Here is a 6,565-nt window from a genome sequence, read left to right on the forward strand (position 1 = left end):
TTACCAGGAGATTTTCAGTGCCCAGTGTGTGGGCTCCTATGTGACGGCCATCCTTGCTCTAAGCCCCTAAGGGGCCCCCGGTGAATCGGAGAGCAAACTCAGGAGGCCAGCTTGCACGGGCATCACCATACCAGCTCAACAAGCAATAAGCACCATGCAAGCACAAAGGAGACCAGCCCTGGGCTGCAGGAGTAAGGGATGCCTTTTAGATGCATTTTGGCTTGAACCTGGCCTGTGGTGGTTGGGGTAAGCTACAAGGCAAGCACAGAGCCATCTCACGTGGCTGTGTCCAAGGAGTTCTGTACAGAGCATACGTGCAGGCCGGTGGTGCCCAAACCAGGCTAGGACAGGAAGAGGATGGCCCACTTCTCCCACACCCAATCCACCAGCCCTTGGGTCAGGATGGTCTCCAGCATGACCCGCTCGTTCTAACTCTGGTAGATTGCCTCCACCCGGAACAGGCCACCATCACCTTTCAGCCACACTAGAGCAACTGCCTCCCAATGGTTCTCCCTGCTTCTACCATTGCTGTATTCCAATCTGTTCAATACACAGAAGCCATGTGATCTCCTAAAGATGAGCATCTGATCATTTAATTCTCCCTGATTTAAAACCCTCTACTGGCTGCCTGCTGAGTTTAGAAGAAAACTCAGTTCCTGTGATACCCACCCTGCGTGATCTGGCCCCAGCTCACTTCACCTGCAGCAACACTTTGAATTCCTATGTAAGCATCTAAGGATCTTCTCAGTCTGTTCTATAATCTCCACAGATTTTACCACCCACCCAATATTTTCTTGTTTATCTTCCTTTCCCTATTCCCAATCATGATGGGGTCACATATATCCTAGCTACGATTCCTCAGCCCTTTCACAATGCATGACATATAGTGAGTAGGTACTCAAATCTTTGAGGGTGGTGGGTGGTAGGTCACAAAGAGAGCTGGTCCCCAGTTAGAGGAGGTTATTCAAATCAGGCCACATTTTAACTTTCTACAAGGCAGCTGGGAATGACATTTCTTACAAGTGTGCAATGAACGTCCATCTGTTCCCAAGAATCCGGGATGAGCCAGACAACACTGGAGAGAAAACTGGATAAAGAAGACCAGAGTTGGGGTGCCTGGGTGGTTCTGTCTGTTAAGCGTCACTCTTGATTTTGGCTCAGGTCGTGATCTCACAGTTCATGAGTTGGCCCTCCGTGCTGACAGTGGGGAGCCTGCTTGGGATTCTCTCTCTCTTTCCCTTTCTCTGTTCCTTCCTCTCTCTCTCTCTCTCTCTCTCAAGAATAATTTTTTAAGTTGTTAAAAAAAAAAAAAAAGAAGAAGAAGACCAGAGTCTATTGCCTCTATTCTTGAGCATACAACAGCTGGGAATAATTTGGCCAGGAAAGACTAATTCAGACACATCAGTTTGGATGGGACCGTGTAGGCAAGTAGAATTCCAGAAGTAGAGAGCCAAGACCGAGGTCTTAAGAAGAGAGATGAACTCCGTTTGAGAACAGAACGAGAACAGAGTCTCGATGACATTCCTGGTAGGGCCTAAAAGAAAGAACCAGCAAGGGACCAGGCAAAAAGAGAGTTTGAGTCAGAACAAAACAATGATAGTGTCTGAGGCACAAGCTGTAACAGCAGCTACCAGGCCACTGAGGACGATTCCCTAAACACAGTGCCACCGGCCAGCCACAGCTTGAAAGAGCAAGCGGGCTAAGCCTCAAGCCAGAGAGTAATCATGTTCTAGACTTTCATCTACTTTTAAATAATCTCAAATTCTGCTCCGTAAGAAAGAAGAGTTGCTTTTAAGGACCAAAAGAACAGAACATCCTTTTTTTTTAAAGTAGGCTCTACACCGAACATAGGGCTTGAACTTACCACCCTGAGATCAAGAGTCACATGCTCTACTAAGCCAGCCAGCCAGCCACCCCTGGGACGTCCTTTAAAACACCATCTCCAAAGAGTTTTGCTAGTTGGCTAGAATAACCAGGGTCAAGACAGTTATCAGCTGGAAACAGATTTGTGTCAGAGCAAGGAGCTTTACCTTACATCTCCAAGAGATAAGGCACGTGGCATTTTATCAGTCTGGAGTAGAGTCGTATTAAGGGCTCAGTTCAGGGAGCAATGGCCAAAACATTTATTGCATGCCAGGAATGTCGGACACTCGGGATTAAATGAAGCAACATTAACAGGAAGGTGGAGAGAGCCCCATTTTACAGGTGGGGAAACGGTGTCAGAGGTCACTCCCCACAGAAGCCCAGAGTGCCCACAGCTGTGAAACATCAGAGCCAGGACTTCAGCCTCGATCTGACTCCCACGTCTGTGCTTCGGATCACTAAGCTCTGTAACGAGGTCTGAGGAGGAAGACAAGTCACTACGCATGGGGGGGAGACGCTGGAAAATAGGAAAGCGTAGGTTTCGGCGAGGGAGGCCACTTCATTGCCATCTCATCCACTGTTCGTGGCCCGACGAGCTCAGTCCAGGAGACCCTCTGAATGTGCATGAGGCCAGTTTGGTACAAGGGGATGAAATGCTTTTGTTTCGGGAGAGACCCAAGGCAGTGCCTGCTCCAGGACTATTGCCACGGGAACCACACATCCTTCTGCCACAGCCCGGAACATGTGGCCACAGGGGAGCTTAGAAGTAGATCCAGGGGTTCAGGTGATCGCCACCTTCCTTCCAAATCAAGTATCAAGCGGAAGGCCGGTAGGAGATGCCCAAGCAGAAAAAGTTCAACTTCAGATGGAACAGGGTCCTTTCCCCTCCCCCACCCCCGGGGGCATCTGGAAGGAGCAGTTTGAAAGTCACGGATTTAGCCAAACCACTCATTTGGGGATAGTCTGCAAAGCAAAGCAAATTCTTCTGGCTTTCGCAAGTTTCTCTGGCCTCAGCTCCAAGTGTGCTCTCTTCCCCTCATGTTCCTATTTGTAGAGTCCAGAGAGCCATGACCCTGCCACCCTTTACCAGTCGCAGGAAAGAGCCCAGGCTCGGAGGTAGGCACAAGATCAAAGTCAGAACCTGTCTTTGTCGGTTCTCAGAGTTTGAGATCCAAAGAAAGCCAAATTAGCTATTTAGGCAAATATCACCAATGTAGAGGCTTTACTGACCCAACCTCTGGCCACCTCTGCTGCTCCCCACACACTAGGAGACTCCTACCCTGAGGGGCAGGTGGCAAGGGACCCTGGCCAACCTCATGGTCTCCCAGGCTCCCAAGCTGCTCTTGACTTTTTGTTCCTTTTGGGGGAAAAGGAGACTAGGGGACTTCTAAGTCTTGTTGATGGCACGGAGTCACTTTCTCTGGTTGGGGCATTACAGGCCAATTTTTAAATACTTTTCTAGATCCAGCCGAGCTCTGACTGTTACCATCTTTCAGGAATTGAGAACAGTTTTCAATTAAGATCTAGATCATCCAAGAGTCAGCTTCTAGAAATTATTTTTCAGATTTTTACACACATTCATGGTATAGAAAATTCCATACCTCAGAAATGGATTGAACATTAACTTCCATAACCTACCCCTCCTCCAAGTTAACCTTTAAAAATTCACAAGCGTACCAAGGGGCTAATTATAGAAGGGGGGTTTGATAGACACAGTTTGGCCACATGTTTCTCCACTTGCCTGTACTGTGGACTTTTTTTTTTTAAGTAATCTCTACACCCAACATGGGGTTCGAACTCACGACCCCGAGATCAAGAGTCACATGCTCTACTGACTGAGCCAGCCAGGTACCCCAACTGGGGGCATCTATTGACGTATATTCAGAACTGTATCACTAACAGCCACTTCTTTGAACAGTGGGATTTGTTTTAAGCTAAAACTACACATGGGGTTGGATCAAGGGTCATTCCCCGGGAAGGGCTGGGGTCACTGAGTGTGCATGGGTCCGAAAGCTCGCACAGCAGGGCCGGAGTACAGGGGTGAAGAAGCAACCATGGGGGCATGCAGGGCTGGGGGTGGGGTGCCACGGACACAGGGACCCCAACTTGACACTCACAGGGCTTACCAAAGTGGGCAAAACGTGTCCAGACACTAAGCTTGGTGCAGGGAAACACACAGTCAGGTGTGCCTCCAAGGCTGGGAGGCAGAGGGCCCAGCAAGAAAGGAGGCAGGAGAGCAGGTCCTCTTCCCGGTGGTCCTACTGTGAGGCTTGGGAAGGCTCTGGGAGGGGGCAGAACCACCCTGGGAGTGATTCCTACAGGTGAACATGTCTTGGTGGGCATTTCAGGGAGAGGTTACACAGGCACACAGACCTATAGGCTGCCGTGTGGTCAGGCCCCATGCACCGTCAGCCCCAACATGGGCTCTGAGGAGTAAACAGACACCCAACAATGGTCACATCCTCCTCACCCACCCAGAGAGCAAGCCAAGCACCACTTAGCACAGTTTCTGTAAACCAAGGCTGAGTTCAACAGGAAGAGACCTGGCCTAGACTCCCTGGGAGCTGTCCCTCTACGCAGGCCGCAGACTTTTGCAGAGGGGACAAGGCTGCAGCAGCCTCACCCAATCCCCAAACAGGAGCAAGGTGTCCCGCCGATGCCCAGACAGAGGATTCCAAGAGGACACAGCCACACCCGGAACCCCCAGCGCCCACCCAGTCGTTACTCACCTAGAAAGGAAGCACAGCCTCCAGCCCCCTGTGGGCCTTAAATGCCCTCAGCAATCAGCAGGTGTTTCGGGGCGTTTGGCCCTTCCCCACAGGGTTAGTTTCTGACTCAAGTCAATGGATCTGGGCTTTGGATGTGCATTGGAACCACATGGGGAGCTCTGAGCAGCCTGCTGACTGGGCCCCAGCCCTGAGGCGGATGGAGTTGGTCTAGGAGGAGGCCCCGGACTCCAGCTGCTTCTCATGTCCGGATGAGGCACAGACGGGAGCCTTGGAGGCACCATGGACCTTCAGCCTCTGCAGCTGTGGCCTTTTGAGACCCTTATGAAGTATCCACAGAAAAGGGACAGGGTGGGGTGGGGATATCTCCCTCCAGGAAGGGGTTTCCATTCTGGGTGTTTAGGTATCTGGGATCTGGCTAGATTGGCCTCCTCCTAAAATGGGAGTATTAGGCTTAACACTGCTGTGGAACAGTTACCAAGTGTTTATTCCCAAATCAGACTGGGAGATTGGGTGCTGGTGAGAATGGGGTTGGCTTTCGCATCAAAATGGAAATGGGAACAAAATTTCACATGTTGATTCAACAAATATTTATTGAGTCCTCACTGTGTGGCAGACCCTGATGTGCAACGGTGAACAAGATGACCTGGTCCCCACCCTCCCATCAGAAGTAGACATGGGCCCTTCCCAGCAGAGTGGGAGCAGGACCACCATTGGGAACATAAGGCAAGGAAGATCAGGGAGGGTTTCCTGGAGGAGGTGATACCAGAACCAAATCCTCAGAAGAAGCAGGAGTTAGCAGGCAAAACACTGGGAGAAAAAGGCTCCAGGCAGAGGAAACAGCATAGGAAAAGGCACTGAGGCAAGAAAAATGGCTATGGTTCCCCTGGAAACAGAGGCCATTCAGGATTGCCAGAGGGGTGACAGGGTCAGGTGCCAGGGCAAAGGTGACCTGGTGTACAGGGGAGGGCTCCGTGGGGGTTGTCCGCTCTGGTCCAGGCAGTGAAGGCTGTGCTGTCTGAAGGGGACTTTATTTTTAGTTTAGTTTAATTTAGTTTATTTAAGTTTATGTATTTATTTTTGAGAGAAAGTGAGAGAGCACAAGCAGGGGAGGGGCAGAGAGAGAGGGAGAGGGAATCCCAAGCAGGCTCCGTGCTGTCAGCACAGAGCCCAACATGGGGCTCGAACCCACAAACCGTGAGATCACGACCTGAGCTGAAATCAAGAGTTGGACGCATAAGCGACTGAGCCACCCAGGCGCCCCTTTAGTGTGTCATTTTAGAATATTCAGCTAGCCTCGGAGAGCTGACGAGGACTCTTTCTGGGGGCGTGGCTAGAGGGAGGAGGGGCATATGGGGGCGTGGCTGGTGGGGGTGGAGGTGGGAGGGTCTGACTCCAAGACCTCCTGGTTCCTGGAGGGGGAAGTATGGGGAGAAGCCAGGTTCTGAGTGAGTGAAGCGTGGAGCTTCAGGGTTGGACCCTCACACCCAGGTAGGTGCCTGGAGGCCATCAAAGTGCGGATGCAGCCAGTCGATTCAGCGCTGGAGCGGGACTTGGTGACCTACTGGATGTGGTGGTGGGTGACAATGACAGAGACACATAAATTGATGTAGTTTCAAACCGAGGTGGCTGGTGAGTAGTGGGCATTCGGGATGATTTACAGGAGGCCTGAACTTGTGGGATCCAAGGCTATCAGAGGGACGGTCCCAGGCTCCCTTGCTCTGCCCAAGGCATTTGAGATAACCCACCACTCTCCCTGCTCCAGAATCCCCCTCACATCCTCATCCCTGCTTTGGCCCGTGCCCCTTCCCCTTTGGGCTTTTCCACAGACACAGCTGGAGGGATCCCTGCAACATTTAGCTCAGGTTATACCAGTGCTCCCCAACATGCCTACAGATCGCCTATGAGGCCCTTCATGCATACAGATCGCCTATGAGGCCCCGCATTGCCTTGCCTCCCCCCCCCCCCACCCCACC

The sequence above is a fragment of the Leopardus geoffroyi genome, chromosome E3 (genome assembly GCF_018350155.1).
Source record: "Leopardus geoffroyi isolate Oge1 chromosome E3, O.geoffroyi_Oge1_pat1.0, whole genome shotgun sequence".
Lineage (NCBI taxonomy): Eukaryota > Metazoa > Chordata > Mammalia > Carnivora > Felidae > Leopardus > Leopardus geoffroyi.